Genomic DNA, 27076 nt, shown 5'->3' with positions numbered 1-27076 from the left:
TTTTGGGAATTTAGCTGACGCCCTTATCTAGAGGGACGTGGAGAGAGTGTGTGAGCACAAAGAATTCAACTCTAATAATGCCAATTTACAAGAAAACAATAGCAAAGAGTCCACAGGACAGAGACAAAGATCTAAACCGCAGCAAAGAAATGCTCATATACAACCTGAACTGTTTTGCTAGAGTTTATTTTATAAAGATTCAAGGTTTTATCAGGTGATTTGAATCTTTTCCATCTATCAAAATCTATTTATTATGTTTTATGCGTACAAAAGTTTGCTGTCATACAACAGAGAGTCAGCAGAGTCAAGTGCAACACACACCGCCGCTATACACCACGCGTCAAAACGCCCGCCTCCATTATATTCTATGAACCAACCCACACTGGCGCCGGCCGACGTGCCGCACCGCGCCGCTCTGCTTCAGCCCACTGCTCTATTTCCAGCGCTGCGAGAAAAGCCTTTTATGTACGTCCCAGCCGCCGTAGTATCAGCTCTGGTTGTTTCAAATTTTTAATAAGACAACTTTGATTATAAACTCACCCGTGAAATCCAAGTTGTTGTCGCCTCAAAGTTTTTCCTCTTCTTCTTCCGTTACTAGCAGTTGGCAACCGCTGGCAACTAGTGTAGGTACAGCCACCTAGCGGGCTGGGGTGGGAAATACACGTCGACGGTGCCGCTGCCAGTGTGTGTTGGGGGGCGGCACTTGACAGCCACAGCGCCGCACCGGCGGCGGTGTGTGTTGCACCTCAGTCTAACAAACATACTCGCCATTGACAGGATGCGCTTAACTTAGGGGGGTTGTTATATCATCTGCGGTGGAGCTGCTGTCACTTTTCTGCCGTGACCTCAGAATTAACACTTTAGTGACCTTCTCTAGTGCTGCCATGTTTATCATTTACATCACGAAAATCCAGAGGCTCTATACAGTGTCGGCTCTCTGTTGTGGAATCTAGTGGAGTCCCCCAGTAATATGGGTAGTACATAGTAAAGTCTGGTAACACTCACATTCATGGCACAGCAAGTTGTCTATGCAAACAAGTGCTTAAATCTGTACAACAGTTCACAGAAGCAGCACAATAATATTTTATATTATATTACACCATTTTCACGCTGGATCAGTTTGTTTTGGTCTGAACCTGATTTTAATTGTTCCACTTTGTTTTAATGATGATTATATTTACAATATGCTTTTCCAATCACAGTGCAGATTAGGGAATAATACTGCAGTATGTTTAGGCTTAATCACGACATTCAATACACATCTAAATATTCTGAAATCTCATCTAAACTACTGTGGACTACAAAAATATTAAACTTCTAGATAAAGGACTGTTATAATAAAGTTAAATAAACTACTGTTAAAATAAAGTTTAAACTATTGCTACAATAAAACTACATATAGTACTTTTATAATAATGTTAAATTAAGTATAGTTGTGATGACGTTAAACAAAGTGCTGTTATAATAAAGTTGAAAAACGTACTGTTTTCATAAAGGTAAATTAAGTACTGTCATATTAAAGTTGAATAACTACTGTTACAATAGAGCTAAATAGAGTATTGTTATAATAAGGCTTAATCAAGTATTGTTAAAAAAAAAAGTAGTTCTGATGAAGTTAAATAAACTAAAGCTTATATAGTTCTGGTATAATAAAGTATTGTTATAATGAAATAAATCCAGACAGAACCAATGGAGCTTTTATTCTGAAGCACACGATTTATCTTTGGCAGGAAGTGTTTTTATTGCAAACTTGAAACTTCTGGTCAACTGTTAGCTGTTAGCGGAGAGGTAAACTGTTACAGCAGTGCTGCCATTTATTCACTGTGAACAGGAAACAAACTAACAGCTCTCCAGTTAACAAATTAATAATATCTGCAAGTCAGACTGGTGCTCCATGGTTGCAAAATGCTACTATTTGGTTGCAGTCTAAAGCCGTGCAGATAAAACACACATGCACACCTGCTCACACACTATCACCCAGGAGAGAGTGGTCTGGATGGGCGGGGAAGTGCATGTGACGTATCAAGTTTGTCAGAGAGCAAAAGAGTCAAAACTCCAGAGCCAGTCTCAAGCCTGTGGCTTACAAAAATGTATATTTAATGTATGCAGTAAAGTCATTTTACATATCCCACAGTTAACATGCTACGATACACTGAGTATGATCATTATATTACCAGCCCCTAGTACAAGAGTGTGCTTTCAATGGCAGGAAGTGATGTTGGTGATGATTTTGACATTTGCAGATAAAGGTTGGCAAAAAGGTAATCGCACAGTACAGTGTAAAAATATATAAGAAGGAAATAACAAGATGGATGTGAAAGAAGCTTAAAAACTGCGAGCAGCTGTCCCTCAACTCTCCTAGGAAAGGAAAGTGGCATCAAGTTGATGTGCTTTTACATCAGGAAGTCATTTTGTCTGTCCTGTCTTCTTCTTTTCTCCCTGTGGGAGTACACATTGTGTGGTGACTGTACCACAGTTTTGATTTCCGATCAGATTATTGAGGTGAACTCAGGTGTAGATGCAGGACATCAGTTAATTGTCGCTCAGCCTGAAGAACTTTACCCCACCCACTAAAGATTATTTCTGCGTCCAGAGCAGCTCTGCCTCTGAGATATATCTGTATTACTTAATCAAATCAGTGTGTAGTGTTTGATGTAAACGACTTTAAAGAGAGCGTTATCACAGGCTAATTTACTGCTAGAGGAGAGCACGGAAACATTTAGGCGGAGAGATCCAATTAATCTGCACCCAAAAGTCATTTTTGGGATTTCAGCTCTGCTGGATTCATTATCGCAGCCTGGTAGGGACACATAAACACACACCTAATGTAACATAATGTACATACACACCAAATAAAGATGTATACATAAATGAACAGATACACTTTACAGAACAGTTCATTGTGTCCATGCTTACACAGGTAGGCAAACACACACAGGCATGAAACACATCCATACAGAGCTGCACACATATCTGTGCACCTATACGTGTGAGGACCATCACTGACATAATTCCCGAGCCCCTCATTTCCCTCAGGCGTAGGAAATGATGTGGCATACACTTCAGCGTCAGATTTCAGCTGTTAATTGCACCTCCAAACATTAAGTGGACAGTTCATGCTTTAATTATACACACCATAATCATGTTGTCTATTAACTGAAAATGAATTAACTGTCAAAGCAATCACCAGCAGCTGAAGTGATCATGTTTACATCGTTTCATTCACTGTGACAGAATTACATTTAACGTGCGGAACCAGGAACCTGCTCAAACTACAATGAACAATTGACCTGCCATGACGTCCATTTACATATCCAATAAAGTTTATTCAAACAAGCCGACTGCAACATCAACAGTGTTGATAAAAGAGGAAGGCAGCGTTACTTTGTGTAATTCGACTATTAGCAGAAAGGACTGAGGAAAATAAGAAAAATATGGAGCCACAGACGGCAGAGGATAATTTGAAGCTATGAAGATAGATTTAAATGTAAAAGTTTTTTTAAGTTTTTGCCTAAGTTTCAAGGCTGCATCACTTCTGACCACACCCAGGATCACTGATAGGTGTGGTTAGGTGTGGTCTAGGGTTGTGTACTGTTCACATTCAAACTGGTTCCAGTACCAGGAATTTGGTACCAGGAATCAGGTACCTTTTTTCTATACTTTTGGATGTGCTTCCACAAAAACCTTCAGGTAAAGTAACCATACAGACATGTACCTAAACTCTAGATCTGTCAAGCACTTGCATTACAGACAGTCCTCTTAAATGGAGGCAGGGTTGTTTACTCACTGCTCCGTCCAGTTCTCAGTGTAATTCCTCATATCCAGTGATGTAGAGGAACGTCTGCACCTTGTTTACCCACAGAATGGCGTTGCAAGCCGACATTGTCAGAACAAAATCGAACAGAGTGACAGTCAGAGTCTCTCAATGGGATATTCAAAAGTAGCAGGTTTATGCATTGAGTCCTTGTCGAGCAAGTGCAGGGTTTAGTGCTGCAGAAGCGCGCCAGAACGACACTCCACTACGTTTTTCTCTATGAGAGGAAGATGAATATTCGCAGTTCACATAATGCAGCTGAAATTCATAAACATTTTGTAAACATTTGAAGATCCAACCATCACTAAAGCATATGTTATCCAAGAGACGACAACAACGAGTGGAAAGGTCAAAGCTGTCACATTGACATTTAAGGTGTTTTGACTGATTCACATTGTCAGCTCATGCACTGAGTAACATGCAGGAAAACATTCCACCTTAAAAGGTGCGAGTAGCTGCCAGCAGTAGTCTGTGAGGGGCACAGTGAATCAAATTATTTTTCAGTCTATAGCTGCTAACTGTTAACAACATGAAAAGGCAGCAAAACACCCTGTCATTTTATTGTGACAGTTGACTGATGTATGAAAACATGCCACGGTATGAACAGTGGTTACATAAGCTTCAATACCAGCAACACTTCAGCCCTGAGCAGAGTGACAGTCCTGTACTGAATGCAGTGTTCACAGCGTTACCTTTCAGTATCAGATCAGTGTGCTAGGTGCCTCAACAGAGGGGGGACAAGAAATGGGGACGGTATGGAACAGCTCTATTCGTGCCATCGACAACTATTCACAATTGAAACGCAAAAATGTACTGTAAACTGTCATAACAATAGGGGTGACGTAGTAGACTAAAACACAGCTCTGCTCTTTGCTCTTTTCTGATCGCACAAGGCTAATCTTCTGTCTCTGTCTGCTTGTGTGTGTGTGTGTGTGTGTGTGTCTATGTGTCTGCTCCTCTAGCAGTGATACTAGGCTACTACTTAAATAATATGGAAAAGCAAACAGACCAGACATCGAAACTATTGCAGCAGGTTAGTGCTGCAGCAGTCATTTTGGCTCACTTGGATGCCGACAGAGCAGCCAACAGAGGGGCCAGAGGAGCAGCTGATGGAGCAGCCAATGGAGCAGCCAACTGAGCAACTAATGGAGCAGCCAATGGAGTGGCAAACAGAGCGGCCGACCGAGCAGCTAACGGAGCTGCCAATGGAGTGGCCAAAGGAGAGCCAACGTAGCGGCCCACAGAGCTTCCCCCATGCTTCCTGGAGCTCCGTTGCTGGCCTCCAGGCTTTGGGGCGCTTTGCAGCACTTTAACCTCTTGTCTAAACCTGGTGTTCTCACCCTGATTTTCCCTCAGGTACCGAAATTTGTCACCAGCGTGAATCAGAACTTGGTAGTGCCGACGTAAGCACTGAGTCCAGTACCCAACAGTGATGTCACAGGGTGCTGAAGTCCACTCACGCTTCAGGAAAGTAGGAAGTTAAACTACTGGTCAGACAGGACAAGATTTATGAGGGGTGTAAAGCTATTCTTTAAACAGCTCTTAAAGGAAGTGAGGCCTTGGAGAAAATGCCCCAAAATGTCCTCACGGTCTGATACTCGATCTCCACTGGACATGTTTCCATTGTTCTGGCATCTGACATCTGACAGTGCAGACAGAATTCAGTTTTCATTGATACATCTGTCTACACCCGCCACAAACACTGCACACGTTTAACTGAGTGTTTCGTATCAGACTCTGACTGCTGACCAAACACTTCTACACAGCAGCAGTGTGGATGAATGCGTTCGGTGCAGACACTGAGGAGCTGCTGCTGACCTGCTGCTCACGTTACACAACCGGCATGGACAAGGTGTCAAACTCAAATTGGTCTTCACGTACTGTAGATAGAAGCATGAGAGCGCACACACACACACACCAACAGAGATAAATATATATTGACCCACACGGCAGCAAAAATCTATTAGAGAGAAGAAACTCATCCATCATGGAGTTCTAACATTTCTAACACGCTGTCATCAAACTTCTCTGTTGCATTTTTGGCTGAATGAAGTTGTCACTGCTCAAACAGAATCTCTCTCTGTTCTCAGACTGACTGCCTGCGGTGATACACCAAAAATAAATACAGACTCTCTCTCCTCAACACTAAACCACCGTCTCTCACTCTTTCTGTTTCCCTTTTCTGCCCTCCACTCTCGCGCTCTCTCACATCCTTTTCTCTTGTTCATGAACTCTTACTGCCCTCAGCTCGTCTCTCAGCCACCACTACCTCTATATATCTGTATGTTTATGTGACACTGTCTTTAACCCCTGCTGCTCTATAATGCCTGTTTATCATCCACCTACTCTCTCCTTTCTTTCTTGTGTCCTTTGTTGTCTCTTAAGTGAAAACAATTGCACAGGTCCTGACAGTAATTCCCAGGAACAAGTGCGATGAAAGACTTACAACAGCTTTTGTACTAATATTCTTTAAATGTGCCATCCTCCCAAACTTAATGACAAAATAGGCTGTTTGCCATCATACTTCCAAAAATGACACAATGGCTACAGTTACATGATAGCTTCTCATTCAGAATGAAATAAATCTGAATGAAATCATTTGGAATTAAAGTGTTTCCAGGTAGTTTACATGGGAAATATTCATTCCGAATGAGGGTTTACATGGAGATCAGTTTAATCGCCTTTATTCGGGTCCGCGCAAGGTTTGGGGCAGGGAAGGTTTCTGATTGGATAGGGGGCAGATTTACGTTTACCAGAAGAAAACACTGTAGTCCTCGCTCCGAATGACAAGATGCTTGACGACGCCGTTTTTAGTGCCTTTTTCGGGCTTGTTTTGCTTATATTCTTGAAGCAGCAGTACTAATGCTTCGTCTGCTGCTAATGCTTCGTCTGTTGAAGAGGAGAAGGGAGGTAGAAGGTCGAAGAAGGGAGACAGAAGACTGTGCTGTGGTGAATGGAAACCGGTGAGTGCAACAAGTCCGACTGCCCTATCTCAGCACGTTGCTATGCGCACTATATACGTCATTGCACCAGAAGGACAAGGAAACGAGCATGCTCAGAAAGACCGGAATGAACTTAAAGAGGAATGAGTGTATACAAGTGCGAGAAATTATGTCATTCGGAATTAGAAACGGAATATTCCAGCCCCATACATCGGATTGAATTTTCAATCGCATTAGCCATTTTCATTCCGAATTAGGTGTTGACAAGATCACTTTTAATAGGAATGAACTTTCATTCCAAATGAAAAGGCAATAAAACTGTCCATGTAAATGCACTCAATGTCTGAAAAGAGGAAATTAAATCTTAAAAAGAAACACTGTGTTTGTACAACCTTGGAAAATATGTGTGTTTCAGTGTGTGGGGAGATTTATGGAGCAACTATAGAGCACTTCAGAAAGATGTACAGACGCAGTATTTTTAGGAGGTATGCAGACGAAGAGGGGAGATGCTGATGGGTTGGTTTATTTATCTGGGCTTGGTTGAGATAGGGTTTGTATATTTAACATGTAAGACTTGTTTATTTATCTATATTAATGGTTGTAAATAAGTGTGGGACAGTTGACAATGTCGTTTCTAAATGAGACATGAACACTGAGAAAAGGGTAAGGATTATGTAAGTGTACACTTCTTCCTACTCCTTTTTCGAGCATGGCCGATGTTTTGTTTTGCTTGAAATAAAATCATTCATTCCTTCAAACCCACAAACCTACAGGAGGCTATGTCCAATTATGTCTGTAATTTTCCAAAACACAAGCCAGCATTCACACTTAATTCATGTATTGCGCAGGTGTGTGGAGGTGAGGAAGTGGGCATGGCTTGAACTTCTCTTTCAAACTCTCTTTCAAACGTCTTTCTCTCACTTTCAATGTGAACAAACAATTGCAACTCTATGAATGCCTCCAGGAGAGACCGTCTTTATGACAACAGCTTTTCAGCAAGTGTTTTTGAGTGTGGCTGTCCAGGAAAGTCACTTTTGCCTTCCACCATGGTCAGACTCAAAGCAGAGATGCGGCAGTTACATGGTCAGAGCCTTAAACCCAGAGAAGTCCAGTCCAGGGAGCCCCAGTCAACAAAAATCTTAATAATCAATTAATTATTCAAGTCATTTATCGACCAAAAATGCCAAACATTTACTGGTTCCACCTTCATACATGTGAGAATTTGCTGTTTTTCTCTGTTTTATGTCATTGTTAGCTCAATATCTTTGGGTTTTGGTCAGAATAAGCACTCATCTTGCACTCTGACAAACTGTGTTGAGCTTTTTTCTTCATATTTTGACAAATGATAACTGCAATACCCATAGCTCCACTCATCTGTAACTCATCAAACTCTGCACCTGATTGAATTGTAAAACATATACCGGTGACAATAAATCTCTCTTTAATGTTGAGTCTGTGCCCGTTGGGAATCATAGGCTCTGTTGCTGAATCAGTTAATCCACGTTTTAAACCGTTTTAAATTTGCCTTGTTTGTCTGTTTATGTCCATTATGTCTATTTTCATGTGGAGCACTCAGAACTTACACTGCCTTTATTGTAAAGCGCTTTGTGCTGCATTTCTTTTATGAAAGGTGCCGTATAAATAAAGTGCATTATTAGCATTTAATCTAGTCGTATCAATCTGTCAGTTTATTTGTGACAGAAAGTCAAGGCACATCTCCAATAAACTGTGATCCTTTCAGCTTCTTTAACTTGGCCACTGCGTTTAGTCCCTTGCTGCCTTTTCTTACATCGCAGCCAGCTGCTTTATTATTGGGCATGTTTCCAGACTGCAGCCCAAACGCCAGGACTATGGGGTTGCGTAAGAGCTCACCGCTTGCAGCGAGCTGCTTTGCAGTGTCTATGGAAAACTGCTCAAAGCTGCAGTCATTTGATTCTACGGCCAAACAAAAAGTTAGGAATGGGTGACGCCAGAGACCTGCAGCTAATCAGTAAGAGTCCTCTGACTGCTGTCAAGTGTTGACCTATGTTACGAAGAATTTCTTCCGACCTGAAACACAGAAATACGCCTTTCAGATGCAGGAAAATGTCATTGTTGTTCTCTGTTTTTGGACAGATAAGTGTAGTTTGGTTATAGTTTCCTATAGACATGTATACTGCAGACTGTCAGGCAGCTTCTAATTGGCTCCAGCTCTGTCATCACTGGGTGTGTGTGTCACAGTTTGTTAACATACTGTGACCTCAGCAAGATGGCCGCCTCTGAACAGCGTATAGCAGTGATCTGCTCAGTGTTTATTCCCCTGTAACGCAGGGAAAGCAGGAACAGGACAGCATTTCAAGACGCTTTCACTAGATGGGTGTGCAGATGGATGCTTGCTTGTCCATGTGTTCAGGATTGTAGCTGGTGCCAGGCTCCTCCCCCTTTTCCTCAACGTTTAGGCCTACTGACCAGCCAGGGTGCAGAGTCAACAGGAGGAGAGTGGTGAGTTGATTTCCTCATCCCAATGAGTGACCCATAGCTATGTGCCATCACTGTCCGATGCCAGTCACAAAAAGCACAACACATATTTGTAAAATAGACATAAGAGCATAAATTTGCATCCATTTCATACAAATGTAGCAGAGCTGACAGAGGTGACTGTAAACGTCTGCGCCATTTTGACGCACCTTCTTGTCTCTCTCTGCTGTCTTTATTGTGTGAAGCTAAAGGTTAGAAATGAAAGTAAACTGTGTTGACAGGTTCCACAACTGTGCTCACACACACAATTATACACACACTGTGACGCTGAGGCTGATAATGCAATCAAAAGGACCTCTTCACAGACAACACTCCTCGCGTCACAAAACTTTTCTTTCCTGAATTCTCTCTCTCTTTGTTTTTAATCCTCATCATCTCTGGAGACGCTCTGATTCCTCCCACACTGTCAGCCCTCAGCACCCTGAATCCTGTGAAGGACGGCGTGATATCAGAGCCTCAGAGTGTTTAGCTGAAGCTGCGTTCAGAAGCAGATCTGACAGCGGAGCGCGTCAAGGACTGGAGGTAATTACCTCTATTCAGCAACTCAGATGCACACAACGGGCTGAGGGGATCGGAGAGATTTCCGCCTCATTCTGACACTGCTGAACAATATGCAGATCACGGTCTGGTCTGCTTGTTGCACAGAACACCGGCACTAGTTACAGAATCTGTGAGTTCGTTCGACTTTCAGGACAGGTTGTGTAAATGCCAGTGCTGTAATTGATATGAATGGGAATCGAGAACTGAGATTGTCCACTCCATCACAATCATACGCCTCTGGGATTATCGATTCCAGCTGTCGATGCCAGCATGTTTTTCTGACAACTGCACATTACAAAACAATGATGTCAGACTCCTCATACATGTACACTGCTTGAAACTTGCAAAATGCTGGAGAGGAAGAACGACCAAATCAGCAGAAATGTTGGTGTTGTACATTCCTGCAAACCATGGATACCTGACAATGTATGTAATCATGTAGCACAAAAATTTAAACTTAACGTCTCAACAGTGTTGTGGTTAATGTGTTGTTGGGTTTAGGCACAAAAACTACTTGATTATGGTTATGGTTGGCTTAAACTAACTGGTTTGGGGGCACAATATCTGCTGGAAAAACAGTGACAGGTTGCTAAAGAACACTCAGAGGTCTGCAGCTTGGCAGGAATTTCACCCTATGCGACATGCCATCCACAATCCGCTCAAGCTCATGTGCTACCTTGCTTTAGAAACATTGATATGATACATGTGAAATGTGTAAATGTAAAGGACTCGTGGTTTGCAGAAGCGTACAATGCCAACATTTCATCTGGCGACCAGGTTGGGAATGAATGGTCCAAAATGTGGCTTAATTTCACAAAGAAACATGACGACAGTGCTGCTGAAATCTCACTTAAATGATCACTTCATGTAAGGGTAGAAACACTAGCAATATTCTGAAACATCTTTCTACTCAACATGGGCTTAACTGCCAGGAATGTCACGTATTTGACACTCTACACACAAGCATGTGCCGCTGCTTACCAACTGAGTAGCACGTCAGTTACCGAGGATAAATATTATAATTCCACTGGCGCCATGCAGTCAGGCTTAGCAGATTGTTTCTTTGACTAAGAAAATCTAAATGAAAATGAATTCAGTAGAAATATTCCCTCATCTGTGTGCAGACTCTGAGATAACAGAAAAAGTTGCATTGATGCTGGAAACCAGTATGAAAACACTTTCTCCCCCCACACAGAAAATTGATCAGGAATCAATAAGGGAATCAGACCAATAAGCAGAATTGATAAAGGCATAATCAATAAAATCTTATCATTATTCCGCCCTACAGGAGTAATTAATAAAACTTAATTTCAATAGCATTAATCATGCAGCCAAACGTTTGAGGCACTTTGCTGTCAACTTGTCAGGTGATGAGGACTACAGACAATGAGCGACAGTATAAGAGAGAGGAAGGTGAATACTGATTCCTTGCCAATGCTCTTTTGTGTGTTTGTGTGTGTGTGTGTGTGTGTGTGTGTGTGTGTGTCCAGCAGATTGACTTATTGACCCAAACTGCTGCCGGATTGTTGCATAAGTTCATTTTGATCATTCTAAGCAGCAAAGGGCAAAAGACACAGACGGGAGTTGGGAGGGGGGTCGTAATCACGTGTGTGTGTGTGTGTGTGTGTGTGATTTCAGCTGACTGAACACATGTTCTTTTCTCCCTTTATTGACCCCTGTTTGAACTTCTGTTACGACACTTCAGGATAAAGTAAAAAAATAGATTTTCATCAAGCAGCACGAGGCTGTTTCTGACGTCAGGTCACATCCACAATATGTCAAAGACTTTCGGCAGATTCCATATGTGTCTATATGTACATTTACAGTAATCGTCTGTGTATGTCATGCCAAGTCTGATTACATCTTTAAAAGCATCTCTCATAAATTATGGAACTATTTTGGATTGGCAAATATTTCGTGAATCACTGAGCATCCTGAACTAGCCTGATTCTCAGCCTCGACAATTCCCACTGACATCTCTGATGCTTTCAGTGTTCAGCAAAGTCTGGTGTTGTGCTCACCAGCTGCTGTTTACACTCTTGGACAAACAATTGTCCAGGCCAGAAAAATGGCAACAAAGCTTTCTCGTCTTACAACCACTCAGCATGCTTTTACGCTACATAACACACTCATCCATTCACACACATTCACACACTGGTGGGCGAGGCTACCATGTAAGGTGCCACCTGCTCATCATTTAACATTCACACACACTCACACACTGGTGGCACAGCCACTGGGAGTGATTTAGGGTTCAGTGTCTTGCCCAAGGATACTTCCACATGTGGACAGAAGGAGCTGGGGTTCAAACTGCCAACTGATTAGTGGACAACCTGCTCTATCTCCTGAGCCAGAGCAGTAAGCGTGGATGAGACTGACTCAGCTGTACTGAGAGAAATATCACCTCTTAATTCTTCATATTTCTTCAACTGCTTCTCCTAAATACTGAGGCCCTTCATAACCTAACCCCTCTGTATCTTTCTGAACATATCTACACACCCTCCAGCACTCTCAGATCCTCTTCTGCAATCCAGCTCACATCACCATCTGTCCCCTTGACTACAGCCTTCAGCTGTTCTGCCTCCGCCTTTGGAACTTTCTCCCACAAGACATTCACACAATTGATTCCACCTTCAAAACCTGTCTGAAAAAACACCTTTTAAAGCTGGCATATTTGGTATGATCTAATGATGATTCAGTCTCGATGCCAGGGATCAGCATGCCCGGGGCCCCTGCCTGTCGCCCAGTTCACAATGCACCAGACTCTGATTCCTGTCCCTGCGGATGGTGGGCCCACAGGGTGATGGCTCCATGTTACTTATTGGGGCTGAGCCCGACCGGGCCAGGTCGGGCAACCAGATGCTCACTGGCAAGCTCCCCCTGTGTCTGGCTTCAGGGAGGGACCCTGGTGTCCCCACACTGGTAGAGGTGCTCAAGGTCTTCTTGAATCGCTCTTGGTCGGGTCCCTTCCCTGGGACCATCTTGCCTTTGGAGACTCTACCAGGGTTTGTTTGCCCCAGACAACACACAAATCCCTCCACCATGTTAAGGTGACGATTCTTCCTTTAGAGGTGTTCCAGGCACGTCCTACAGGTAGGAGGACCCAGGGTAGACCCAGAACATGCTGGAGGGATTACATAACTCATCTGGCCTGGAGGAGCTAGAAAGTGTTGCTGAGGAGAGAAGCGTCTGGGGTGCTTTGCTTAGCCTACCGTCCCCGTGACCCGACCCCAGATAAGCAGATGAAAAAAATACTATTGTGATTACGTCACTAACCATTGATTAGTTAAGGCAAATCAAATAAAACATTTGTACAATATCCATCTGTTGCATACAAAGTACAGTCAAGGTTTAGTTTTGGTTCGGCACCAGACAGCAATGGATCATCATCATCACCATGATCATCATCAGTATGCGACAAAACTTTGAACACACTGAGTGTGAGACAGGCCAAAAAGCAGATACTATTTACATCGTCACTTTTCCCTGCAGGACATGAACATCCCATCCGTGCTCCACTGGCACTGAACAGTGTGGGTCAGCATTATGTTTGCCCAAATACAAAATCATTAATTCAGAATATTTGCATATGTGCATAATTTATAGAATACTGGGGTGGAATTTCTATTTTGCCAGCACACTATGGCACAAGTGCTCATCCTGCAACCAAAAGTTGTAAAGCATGTGAGTTATAGGTGAACACCACACAAGTACAACATCCAACGTTTAACACAGCTCACATTTAGTGATATTCAATACTCCATCTCCTCGACTACCCTGTGTGCCAGTCTAAAATAATCAATCATTTCCTTTGACATGAGTATTGAATGTTCTATACAGTACCAACACATTAAGTAACTCTAAGTATAGCTTATGTTTGCACACCAATCACAGTAGCAGCGAGATGTTAAAGAGGACAGACAAACTGTTCATCACTGTCTTCAGTTCAGTGTTGAGTTAAGCACAAATTATCCCAAAATCTGTGAGTCAGCACTCACACTTAAGCTCTCAAGAGACACACATTACTCATAATCAACCCCCCTCCACTCCACAGCTTTTTAAAGCTCTCACCCAATTTCATCTTATTGTTTTGGTCCATCAGCTTAAAGCTTTTAGCAGCACTGCTCCTCACACACGAGAGAAAACAGCCCGGTGGTTCACTATCGCTCGGCAAGAAAGTGTGAGCTAAAATGTTTGTTATAAAATCTTGACAAGTTTGAAGAGTCAAGGTTTGTTACTGTAAGTCTATGTTGAAGTCTGTATTCTGCCCTCTAGTGGACAAAAGACACTTGATGCAGCTTTTAAGTGAAGGGAAAAAAATGAATTGGAGCAGCTGACTGGCTGAAAATGATGGTTTGGTACCATCCATCCATGAATCCATCTATGTGTTGTTTAAAAGCTTTGGTTCACTTGTACTTGTGAAAGTGTGGGCCTGATCTCGTCAATACGAAAACCAAATTCAGACAAGCATGACTCCTACAGATAAATCTGATGGTTATTTACATTAAGTTTAAATTCAAAAAACATCATCTCAGTCCAATCAATTTCTTCCCCTTGTGCACAGCTCCGTCATGCAGTTAAAGGAACAGTGTGTAAGATTGGGAGGGGGGAGTTTAGTGCCATCTAGTGGTGAGGATTGCAGATTGCGACCAGCTGAAACTTCTCCTTGTTACAATTCCTTCAGTGCTCATTGTTCAGGAGGTTTTTATCGGGAGCTGAATTATCCACAGAGGTCTCTTCCTCTCCAAAACAAACAGACCTGGTCATTTCAACCCGTGAAAACCCTGAATTAAGCAGTTTCACATTAAGACAATCAGTGTTTTTTTTGGTGCCACTCCTTGCGGAGAGGCTGCTAACTACAGTGCCGACGTGTAAACACCAATGGCCCTATCTAGAGCCAGTGTTTGGTTTATCCACTCTGGGCTACGATAGAAACATGGCAGTGCAACATGGCAATCTCCGTGGACGAGGACCCGCTCCCTGTGTAGATAAACGACTCATTCTAAGGTAACAAAAACACAAAAATTCTTACTTCAGGTGTTTATACAATAATGAAAACTTACTTATTATATTATATTCTATTTCTGCCCATATAGCCCTCTAAAGCCAACACACTGGGTATTCAAGTAAAGTGTCTTGTTCTCTGCAGCACTTCCTAAGGGGTTCCCACGCCTGACAAGATATATGATCACTCCTGGGGGTTCTGGGTCTTCCCCTGGGGTTTCCTCCCAGTACAACATACTTCAGAAACTGTCAGAACTAATGATTCATTCTCTTCCAAGAGTTGCCAGAACACAATATTTTATCTCACGACTTCTCTCTGATCTGGTGCCAAAGAAATAAAATTTAATGCAAACATAAAACAAAGACAAGCGAGCTAATTTATGAAGCGGTAACAATCACATTTGGCATTTTACTTCATCACTGACATTTGAGCTCAGTTATAATACTGTTTCTGCCAATCAGCTAATCAATCTGTTAATCAGTCCACAGAAGCCTCGTTTCAACTCAAGAAAACAAAATGTGGGTTTGATTACAGCTTGTGTCACGGCAACAGAGTGGACTGCACAGGACTAGAAACCATTTTCCTTAAAGGCTTATTCAAAGCTCAATGCAAACACAGACTCAGTCTTCATGCAAACACACCCAGACAAATGTATGCACGTACACAACCATGCATCGACTCAAAGTAATCAAAATACAAAGAACACACACTCACAATACAATAAGCGCGTCCAAAAAAAAGGCACCAGCACAGCTCGAGTTCTACATGAAAGAAATGAAAGTCGAACATACTCGGCGCATCTGGAGAGGAGCTTCTCCTTGTTAAAGTGTGGGAGGAGAAATTCGCATCCACAAGTCAGTTCAAGAAAAACTCACAAGCTGCTGCTGCTTTGCAACTATTTCTTATTTATCTCTTCTAAAAGAAGACGTCTTGTTTGTGTGTGCCCTCCTGACTATAAGTGCAATGTTCCAGTGTAAATGAAGGGTGTGTGCACGGGCATGTGTTCGTGCACGTCTGCAGGAAAACAAACTTTAAAAACAGATTTTGGCCGTGTATTTAAGCCAGTGTTTCAGAGTCGATCTCTGGAGTCCAGATGCCCACGCTGATGTATAATTTACACCTGGAGTGATTTGCATTGACTGTAAAAACTGCAAGTACTCTGGCTGTGCTCTAATCCATCTCACATGGTGCTTTATCTGCAGGCTGTGACTGGTCGTGGGCGAGCTGGAGAGAAGGTGAACTGTAAATGATACGGCTGTGACCCTCCGATCATCGTATCAGCCAATACAACCACACACTGTACCTGCACCTTTGATCGAGGCACGCTGATTCCCTGTGTGTGTCTGTTCCATAAATATTACGTAACCATAATTATCAAAGCCCCTGAGTAACTGCAGAGTAAAATTAGCCAAGTACAAGTGAAATGTTCTAGCTACAAATCACATGAGTACATTTTAGGGTTGCTCTACCACTGGCAATTTGTCAAACACTGAATATCAAGCAATGAAATGGAATAAAGTGCAGCTGTTTGTGATATTGTACAATCAAGGAAGAGATGAAAGACAGATTTGGAAGAAATCTGACAACAGAGTCATGACTGTACAATTATCTTATCAAATCTAAAATGTTGCAGCCAGAAACCCACTGAGTATTATATGCATTCCTACCTCAAAAACATAAACATGCAAAAGTCCTAAAATCTTTACAGCCAGGGGCGTAGCACCAAATTCAGGGCCCTGTGCAAAAGCTGTCTCTGTGAGCCCCCCGTCCCTCCTCTATTGATCCATGTCTCTATCACGCACCTTTCTTTCTTTTCTTTTTGGGATCCCTGAGCTCCTTTTTTGGGGGAAGACATGTGAGTGTATGTTGGTGCTCCAGCAGCATGAGCAGTCACTCACTGAGCCGCGATACGATGTGAATCCTAGTGAAGGGGCAGCCTGAATTATTTGTGTCTTTGAGGAGTGAGAGGAACCTCAGAGAGCTTTCACTATTTTTTCACAGAAAGTTCAGTCTTGCAACTGGTTTAATCAGTCAATTGTAATTCAGTTATGCTACTAATTACCTAGAAAACCAAACCAAACAAAAAAACTAACTTCTCATTTCAGGCTTTTCGAGGGTGCCCCTCCCTTTGGGGCCCTGGGTGCAGTCCCCTAACTATGACACCCCTGCTTACAGACTTTAAAAACAATCTGCAATATGTTTTATTTGCATGACATCAGTCATTTGTGAAAGCAGGCGTCACCAGAGTCCCTTTTGACTCCCAAACAGTGGAAATCCCAGCTTAGGATAAAACTCAAGAGCCGAAAAGAGCAGATGGAAATTCAAATAAAAACCTCATTTGGAAAAATTAAGCTCAAAATAACTGCAGCATCCCTCACAGCAACATGACAGCAGGAGCAGAGAAAAACCACATAAACACATAAAGAGCACAGATGACTTAAATAAGAATGAAACACATTAACAATCAAGCACAGTTAAATAAAACCACAGAAACACAATAACTCCCACAATGCAGCATTATTGCCCATTTTTCCATCAGTGACTGTTCACTTACAGGATCCAGCGGCTCTACAGCCTCCTGCTCCGCGCACACAACATGTGACAGCTGACAGTCGATCCACTCTGTGGATCCATAGCTCTCCTTATCGATAGATTAGTGCAGCCTCACACCCCGGAACCACATGTATGGAAAACTGTGCAGCCTATAATTTACATTTAAACAGATCGATAGGGGAACACGTGCAGGTCAGAAGAGCCACCCCGTGAAAACTAGAGGCTGAAATGTTTCGTTTACGCATGTTACTCTGACAGTTAACGCGCATTTTGGTGCGTTATGGGACGCAAGTGAACATACAAATACTATCACAAGTTGCACTGCCACCACAAGTTTCTATAACAATACCATACTGATATTAAAAAAACCACACATTTTTACAATAAACTCGCAGTTAAAAGCACATTTGTTTTATGAATTTATATCTAACATGTGGATCTAATTCCATCCACATGCCTCCAAGGTGACTTCAAACTCACACGGGAGGATCACAAACTTCAGATTACAGCTGTAATATAAGAATTAAGATTGCTATTCTTCATTTGAGGAAGGTCACACGTCCTCCTGCACCTTATCTGCAGAGGTCAACCGCTCGCACTGGAGACAAACGAGCTGCAAACTGCGCACAGTGGTCTGATAATCTGCGAGAATAAAGCGGATTTCAACTCACCATTTCCTTGTGGAGACGCCGGGTCCTGAAAGCATGTCACGACACTAAATCCCCGTGAGCCACAATCACATTGTTCTTCAGTCCGAGGCTCAACGCGAAACTAATTACTGGACCTTAAAAGAGAAAGTACAGTAGTCCGAGGTCGCTGGTGACGCTCGGGGTAGAGAAGTGATAAGCGGATACAAGTGGGAATGTGGAGAAGTGTCCGTGCGCAAAGAGCGGCGAGGAGCGACTGGCGGTGCGCGCCTGGAGACAGCGGGGAGAGACACCGTGCAGAGAGGGAGAGAGGGAGAGCCGGGGGGAGGTGGAGAAACCTCGTGGAGAGAGTTCGTGGGGAGGTGAGGAGACCCCGCAGATTTTTGGAGAGCCGGCGCGCAGCCTGAGCGGAGCGAGCAGCGGAGATGTTGCGCTATGCCGCTCCGCCTGAACTCACAGCGGACATTAACCCGCTCCGGTGGAGTCCCTCCTCTTTAGCCCTGAAGTGAAGGAAGCATCCGTCCATCCCTCTACCCCTCTCTCTATCTCTCTCTTCTGTCATTGTCACTCTGCATTTGTCCAACATGATTCACGGCTCTGTCGAGTGAAAGGAGAGATTCTGTAGGTCAAAGGCGCGCAGAGGGATGTTCTGTGCCCCGGTCTTCTGCTGCAGGGAAACACAGAGAACACAAGACCTTTTCTTTGCTCACTTGAATCGATGTAACGAGCCTGCACTCACTGTGACCCTTTAATGGAGAAGCCTAAGTTTGACCTTGACTGCAGATGATCTTTGTGGCTTTATTAATCTTTAGCTACTGGTCCTTTTCATTTGACCAAACATGTTGCTGTTATTATAGACCAGAGCAACTGTAATTAACTTTAGAGCAATTAGGCAAGCAACTAATAATTAGGATATGACTGCATGGTCAGAGGTCACAGGTCACCATAAGCAGGTGTCAGATATTTTCAATTATTTTTTTACAGGGCTTTGCCATATAGAGAAAATCAAACACCACAATATTTGTCACCAAATATCTCAATATCAATATTGCATCAATAATGTGTTGACTGTTGGTGCTTTCTAAATATTTAGACGATGAGATTTTTGATTAATAATCATTAGTAATGTGGGTTTTCTAACTTCTTCTGACTTTAACTTCTAACAGCTTCGTCCCAGACAAGAATTCACAACTTCATGTTGCTGAGTTATTAAAGAGCAGAGTAACTGTAATTAGCTTCAGAGCAATGAGGCAAGCAATCAGTAATTAGGATGTGACTGGTCAGAGGTCACAGGTCACCATAAGGGTGTCAGAGACGTGCAACATGGTCAACACCAACGCCAGTGCTGAATATTTCAATTTTCTTTTCTTTTCTTTTATTTCATTTATTAATGTTAATAGCTAGGGCTTTGAGATATGGAGAAAATCAAATACCACTTTATTTTATTTTATTTTTTCACCAAATACCTCGATATCAACATTGCAACAACATCGTATGGTTCTCAATCACAAAATATTTACACAATATTTTCACATTTTTTGATAAATAATCATCAGTTTTGTGGATACAGTGAGTAAAGGCAAATAATAGAACAGTCTGCTAAGTTCTGAAAACTGCATCACTTTACTGTAACACACTCACACACATCACATTAGCCACAACTGGAATGGAAGGTGGAATGGGCAATTTTAATTTGATTTTTAATTTCTATTTATGCACTTATTTTAGCTTATTCTATTTTATGTCTATTTTAATACCAATGTGGTGGTGTTGTTATTGTTGATGATGAGGGGAAGTGTGGTAGCTGCCCTTTATAAGCTGCTGGACAGTTGAATTTCCCTTCGAAGATGAATACAGCTCTATTCTATTCTATTCTGTTCTATTCTAATGCAGCCTTGAAAACCAGGAACAGACAACACTTGAGATAGTAGTTGAGATAGATCAGGTCCTACCAAAAAAAAAACAACTTCAAAGTACAACTTACTAACACAATCATTTTGTTTCTGTGGTATTTAAATGTATAAAATAAATATGATTTGAGAAATATTTCGTTCTGCTTTAATGTTTTAACTTCTTGCCCTGTGCCAGTAAACAGCCTCGTCCCAGGCATATTTTAGGATGACTCTGGGGCAGTTTGACAACCTGCTGTCTATCAACCGCTACCACCAGTTTCTCCTCCGTTGTTTACCAACTGTAAACTTGTTGTCATGACCACCACAGAAGCCTGCCTCTCAAATCATCTGATTGGACAGTGGGGAAAAAGCGGCATGATGTGGGGCTAGTCTGGGGCTGTTTAGTGGCCGTTTTGGTAAGCAACCGGAACCAGGGCGAGAGAGACAGGATCCGGAATTCGATGGATGCGCCTTTCCGTCAAAATAAAAGCACCAAGCTAATAAAAATGTAGTAAAACTTTTTAATTTAAAGAATATAATTTGCAAGAAAAGCCCCAAGCCATTAAGTTAACCTTTTTCTTTTATTGTATTTAATTGTAATTTAATTACAAGTTAGCACTACAAGTATTACAAGTAGGCACTTGATCCTAGTTTTGTTCATTATACCTGTAGTTTGTAAATGCATTTTTTCGATCAACCAAGTTCCTTGAAGAACCTCTTCTAAAACAGACTGTTGTACGTCCATGTTTAAACGATTAAAATGTATCGATCATGGAGACAGTCTTCACTCTTCTTTCTTTTCCCATTCAACTTTCCAACTTGGAGAAACCAGAGACGGAAATCAATGGTGCGCCAGAATTTAAAGTTTTACTTTGGTGAACACTTTTACTTTGGTGAATTTGGTGAATTCCACATCCGCTCTCTAGACCGGAACCAGAATCCAGACAAAATTCGAGTGAATGGAAACCAGGCTCTTCGCCATACGTGAAGAGCCTGTTGACGCGAGGCTAATGTGGGGCACTTTTCATCTTTGAGTTGAAGTTTTTTCAACTTGACGAGTTCAGAGCACTCCGTGAAAAACGCCAGGTGCCTAAAGTGCAGAAACGCAAGGCGGGTAACAACGCAAACACAGTGAGCAAAAAGCTTTATTAATTAAAAACAATTACAAAAAGCCGCCTCCATCTGCTAAAATACTTTGTGGGGGATCGAGGCCTTATAGGATTGGATGTAGCTACTATTGACAGAGGCAACTAAAAATAATATTACAGGTACTCAGAATAATCGACAGACTTCACAGTCTGAAAAATGCTGAAAAGGTCTGATAACTCACAGTGACTGAGACAATGTTTCTGGAAAGACATGTTTTTGTTAGTTTTAGTATTACAAACCAAATTGTTTTGGGGTGGCAGCAGAAGTGTCCACAGCAACGATCTCTTAAAGGAATATTTCACTGTAAAAGACGAATCCAAAAACGAGATGAGTAATTGATATAACAGTGGTCATTTGGGGGATAAATATTCTTTTAACCTCAGTAAAACCTAAACTATGTTCTCGAGTAGATAGCACTAGTCAGAAAACAAATTTCTTTTTATGTTTTGGGCTTTTTTCTTTGGTAACTTGGTGAACTGTCCCTCTGACACCTTCAGGCAGAGTCCATTTTATGATTTATAGTCTCACATTTGGAGAGCTGTTGAGTTAAATTAGATTCTCACCCTTGTGAGCAGTGAACACCACTGTGTGTAGTATCCAATTATTTTATGACAAGACCAACTTTGGCCTCGTCAGATTTTAACTCTAACAAAACGCGTGGTGCAAAAAAGGAAGATCAATCAATACGTGTTACTTAAACTTCCACAGATTCCACTGTCTGTAAGTCAGTGGGTAGATAAAAGAACGTATTGTGAGCGGGATGTTTACACCCTGTCATCATTAAAAAAAGCTCTGGTGTTGAACTCCAGCATTCCCTCCACCATCTACCATCTCTGACTCGTATGTTCACTTCATCATCACATCTTTCTTTAAAACTGAACTGATCTGATCTCTATTTGTTTCTCTCCCTCTGTGAGTTTCTGTCTTCCTCTTTATACCATCAGACTCTCCCCTTCCAGGTATCTCTTATCCAGGCCAGCTGATAATCGATATGTCACCTTAGTTTGAGCTGTTACTCTAATTTTGCCTTTGGGCATTCAGTGCCATCTTTAATGCTTGAATGCAACAGCAAGACACATCATTTCAAGTTGTTTTAAGGTTCAGTCAGTGGTGTCTGAGACTGAAACTCAAAGAGGAGACTCCCCCAAAAAGATAGATAGATAGATAGATAGATAGATAGATAGATAGATAGATAGATAGATAGATAGAGCTCAGCCTGAGTCTTTTTCCCTCTTGATGTTCCAGTAAAATCAAAATCAAACATCCATCCATCCATTTTCATCCGCTTATCTGGGGCCAGGTCGCGGGGGCAGCAGGCTGAGCAAAGCACCCCAGACATCCCTCTCCCCAGCAACACTTTCCAGCTCCTCCTGGGGGACCCCAAGGCGTTCCCAGGCCAGATGAGATATGTAATCCCTCCAGTGTGTTCTGGGTCTACCCTGGAGGCACCCAGGATGCATCCTAGTCAGATGCTTGAACCACTTCAACTGACCCCTTTCGACACGAAGGAGCAGCAGCTCTACTCCGAGCTCCCTCCAGATGTCCGAGCTCCTCCCCCCGTCTCTAAGGCTGAGCCCAGCCACCCCACAGAGGAAACTCATTTCCGCCGCTCGTATCCGCAATCTCATTCTATCGGTCACTACCCAGAGCTCATGACCATAGGTGAGGGTTGGGACGTAGATGGACCAGTAAAAAGAAAGCTTCGCCTTCTGGCTCAGCTCCCTCTTTATCACAATGGACCAGTGCAGCGCCCGCATCACTGCAGAAGCCGCACCAACCCGCCGATCCATCTACCCTCACTCGTGAGCAAGACCCCGAGATACTTGAACTCCCTCGCTTGAGGCAGTAACTCTCTCCAAGCCCAGAGAGGGCAATCCACCGGTTTCCGACAGAGGACCATGGCCTCAGACTTGGAGGTACTGACTCTCATCTCAACTGCTTCACGTTCGGCTGCAAAACGCCCCAGTTCATGCTGGAGGTAACGGTGTGATGGAGCCAACAGAACCACATCATCTGCGAAAGGCAGAGATGCAATTCTGAAACCGGACCTGCCCCACCCCCCCCGGCTGTGCCTCCAGATCCTGTCCATGAAAATCACAAACAGGACTGGTGACAAGGGACAACCTTGGCAGACGCCAACACCCACTGAGAATGTGTTCGACTTTACACCAAGTATGCGGACACAGCTCTCACTTTGGTCACACAGGGACCAGATGGCTCATAGCAGCGAGCCTGGCAACCCGTACTCCTGCAGTACCCCGAGGGACGCGGTCGTAAGCCTTCTCCAAGTCCACAAAGCACATGTAGACTGGATGGGCAAACTCTCAGGACCCCTCCAGCAGCCTCGCAAGGGTAAAGAGTTGGTCCACTGTTCCACGGCCAAGACGGAATCCGCATTACTCCTCCTGAATCTGAGGTTCGACAATTGGTTGGAGCCTCCTTTCCAGCACCCTGGAGTAAACTTTACCTGGGAGGCTGAGCAGTGTGATACTCTGATAGTTGGAGCACACCCTCCGGTCCCCTTTTTTGAAGATCAAACATGTTTAATATTATTGTAAGTTTTTAGTCTTGGCTCATACAAATTACAAAAAAAGGAGGAGAAACTGGCAGAGTTGTTAAGTCAGCAAGTCAGTGTTTAATTAAGCATGTATTTCATCCAACAACCAGCACTTAGTTTAGTGAGAAATCTTTTTTTTCTTTATACAAATATAGTTTCTGAATAGATAATACTGATGCCAAATTGACAAGAATACTGTCGACATATGATGCATTTTATCTTGTGTTTCTAGAGCTATTTGTTTTTGCGGACATGTAAGGAATTGTTAATATGTCATGTTTCTTGAATAGAAAAATAAACAGTTTGGTTTAATGTTTTCTACCAGGAGCAGGATGGGAAAGTATCTCAAAAGAAACCTAGCTGTAGTCTTGCAAACTGTGACCCTGCAACATCTCCAGTCTTTGCTAATCTTAAATTGCGTGACCAAAAACTCATGTTGCTTTTAGATGTGAGAGGGTGGCAGACTTTTGAAAAGACTTTTTTCCTAATGTATGGTAGGCATTATATGAAAAATACAGTTTTCAACAATATTGTGACAAATTAATTCCACCTTTAGGCCAAACTGTAATGTTAAGAGTAACAAAATAAATCAGTGACACAATACAGTCCCTCAAGTTTTGTCAAAATTCAATCAGTGTTGTCCGATGCATGGCGGCTGGACAGATGGCCCAAGGCCGATCTATTGTCCCGCCCACGATTTATTCATCAGAAACACAAAACACTGAGGAGAGCTAGCAACACAACAGTGAAGAGGCAAGCCTCCTCTCACTGTGAGTCACAGTTGGGTCTATTTGCCAAACACTGTATGTCCACACGGAGGGAATTTGAGGTGGCATTTGCTCTTGGCATAAACACATATGCATAAGGAAATGAATTAAATATAGACTGTACGGTAAAACTAAAGAGAAGACACAGGCTGAAACTACATAAATACAGAAAGTGGAAAAACTCATACAGATGATATGGACCATGCAGTACCTTGTGTATAGGTCTGTCTCTGTATCTCCGTCTGTCTCCCTCTTCTGCAAAGCATTTCTATGTAACTCATCCTAATCATCCTAATCAGCCATTAACGAGCTTCTCAAAAAGCATCAAAAACCAATCCACGATTCTGCTTTAGTGAGCTAATTTGATAATTCAGTCAAGAGGAGACTTCATGAAAGCAGACCGACTCCTGCATAAGTTAATTTGAGCTCCGGTAAGGAGAATTACTTTTACTGGTTGCGTTTCTAAGAATAGCTTTATAGACTTCATTTACTGGTATTCCTGTGCTGTTTTTGAATGTCATTTTGTCATTTAACCCCTTTCAAATCAGATTTTATGTCCAGATAATTTCAATTGTTTAGCTAGCTAACCACAATATCTTGTTAACAATCACTGTCCTTGTGTTACCAAGCTTTAGACCTCCATGATGGTGCCAACTGTAGTTTTTATGAGCGATGTGGCGCAGCTCTCTGCTCTTGTTTAAAACTTTTATAGACAACCAGTACAGTATTTTAAAAACACTGGTGCGTGCATTATGTCCAAACTGATACCTGATCTTAAATTAAAACCTTTTAATCTTTTCATCAACATAAAATTCGACTCCAAGAGCTCAAGTGTGATGTCAGTATTACAGTACTTTTTAAACTATGCCTTATCGATTATTATTTCAAAAACAAACAAACACACAAAAATTTCCTTAAAAAGACATACAACATTCATTGCCACGGATGGATCACTGAATGGGCCTATTAGAACCAGGCCCAGGGGCCAAAGTGTTTGGGTCCCCCCTGACCTTCCCTTGCAAAATATGACTCAAATTAATACTGACCCGGAAGAGACACAAAATGATCACAAAGAGACTTCAGACACAAAAAACTACTTTAAAAGGAGCAAAAAAGAAACCAAAGAGACACAAACCAACAACAAAGAGACACAAAACGACTACAAAGAGACACAAAACAACTACAGATGCACAAAATGACAAAAGAGAGACTGCAGACACAAAATAACTACTTTAACTGGGGAAAAAACACACAAAAAACAACTACAAAGAGACACAAAACAGCTACAAAGAGACATAAAACTACAAAGAGATATAAAACAACTAAAGAACAGACAAAAAACAACCACAGACACACAAAATGACCACAGAGAGACTACAGACACAAAAAAACTACTTTAACGGGGGAAAAAACAGAGACGACAAAACAACTACAAAGAAACATGAAACGACTACAGAGACACAAAAACAGCTTAGCTTATACAAAAATAATACACCCACAGAGACACAAATTGACTTCAAAATGACCACAATGACACACAAAACAACCACAAAGAGACTGCAGACATAAAAAGGGGTATAACAAATAAACAATAAAGACACTACACAACTAAAAAGAAACACATAACGACTACAACCAGACACAAAATAGCCTAAAAAGTTACACAAAACAACCACAGTGGCACAAAATGACTTCAAAGAGAGACAGAACAACTACAAAGAGACACAAAACAGCAACAAACAAAATTTTCATAGACACAAAAATTACCACAAAGTCTGTGTGTATTGCTCCTACCTAGAGGAGGTGTTGGTGCCTTTTGCATATGTGTGCCCAGGGGCCCATTAGACCGTCTCATTTTCCGCCTATGATCATTGCTGATAGCAGATGCCAGCTCAATATTTAAAGTATTCACCAAGGAGTTCAGGATTACAGTCAAGTCTGAGTCATCAGGAGAGTTTTGTTAACAAGGGCACACTTACTGCTCGTTCAATCACACAATAATTAGTGTTAATAATTTTAAATCTTTGATGGAGACGTTCCATCTCAGTGCACTGTGCGTCATGGTGAGCATGCAATAAAGGTTGTGGTTGAAGGTGTACAGTTTTTGGAAGCCATAAAAGTCAATCCAGCATCAAACATATTAGAAATGAACAGTTGCACAAGCACACCAGCTGTATTTTTGTTTTATGGTTCTCCTCATGCTCAGAATCAATAGAAAAGACACACACATCCCAACGTCCAATGGAGTGGGTGCTGGACCAAAGAAACGTCCGGCAAAGTAAAAAACAAGCTGCCGACACAACTGCAACATAAATGTAATGAGTGATTCCTACCTTCAGTCTGGTCCTCAGGTCTGCTTCATCCTCTTCTTCCAGATTGGCAGAGTTGACACAACAATAGTGGATTGCTGCCTTCCTCTGTTTGGTTGATATCTGCTCTCCTTCAGTCTGTAGTTATCCTCCAGTCCTCCATGTTGCATCACCAGTTCAAAATCTGTTTCCTCAGGTGCAAAAAGTTCTTCAAACAGCTGCTTGCTCACACACAATATGACTCCACACTCCAACATGGGGGAATCTTGCACCAATGGAAGCCTAATTGTATTTGCGTGGAAGATTAACTAAGCGTTCTAGGTTGTTATGCTAAGCTGTTAGCAAGAAAACTGGTAGCCCTACTAGCTATGCCAGTGTGTTAGC

The 27076-nt window shown here is 42.2% G+C and overlaps 1 protein-coding gene across 2 annotated transcripts in view; it reads right to left on the bottom strand.

The window, feature by feature from the left end:
• The window catches only part of htr4 (5-hydroxytryptamine receptor 4), a 297439-nt gene extending 270654 nt beyond the window's left edge, over positions 1–26785 (bottom strand). Inside the window, exon 1 of one of the 2 annotated variants that reach the window (XM_049586445.1) lies at positions 26717–26785. The gene's annotated coding sequence lies outside the window, so the exon portion shown is untranslated. Of the gene's footprint in view, positions 1–18042; positions 18308–26716 lie in introns of those variants that run through there. The other variant, XM_049586444.1, reaches the window with a different exon arrangement.
• Positions 26786–27076: the final 291 nt, after the last annotated feature.

This window comes from Epinephelus fuscoguttatus, linkage group LG9 (genome assembly GCF_011397635.1).
Source record: "Epinephelus fuscoguttatus linkage group LG9, E.fuscoguttatus.final_Chr_v1".
NCBI lineage: Eukaryota > Metazoa > Chordata > Actinopteri > Perciformes > Serranidae > Epinephelus > Epinephelus fuscoguttatus.
The sequence above is the reverse complement of the archived record's forward strand: the minus strand, read 5'-3'. Positions and strand labels throughout refer to the sequence as shown.